A 231-nucleotide genomic window follows, 5' to 3' on the forward strand; every position below is an offset into this window, starting at 1 on the left:
ACACAGTATTTACAAAGAAACTTTTACAGATACATTAATCAAAAGTTACCATCAAGAAATAAAACCCTTCAATCCTTCTACTCTTACCAATTATTCAGCACGAGCGAGCCGAGCGGCCGCCGAGTCGGCTTCCAGCAGCCTTCCGAGTTTCCCGTTTACACAAAACGCCACACACGGACCTCAGACGCCCCGCTGGGGTATACGCCGTCAGCGGATCGGCTGCGCTTTGTG

This window comes from Buceros rhinoceros, unplaced genomic scaffold, assembly GCF_000710305.1.
Source record: "Buceros rhinoceros silvestris isolate BGI_N320 unplaced genomic scaffold, ASM71030v1 scaffold12519, whole genome shotgun sequence".
Lineage (NCBI taxonomy): Eukaryota > Metazoa > Chordata > Aves > Bucerotiformes > Bucerotidae > Buceros > Buceros rhinoceros.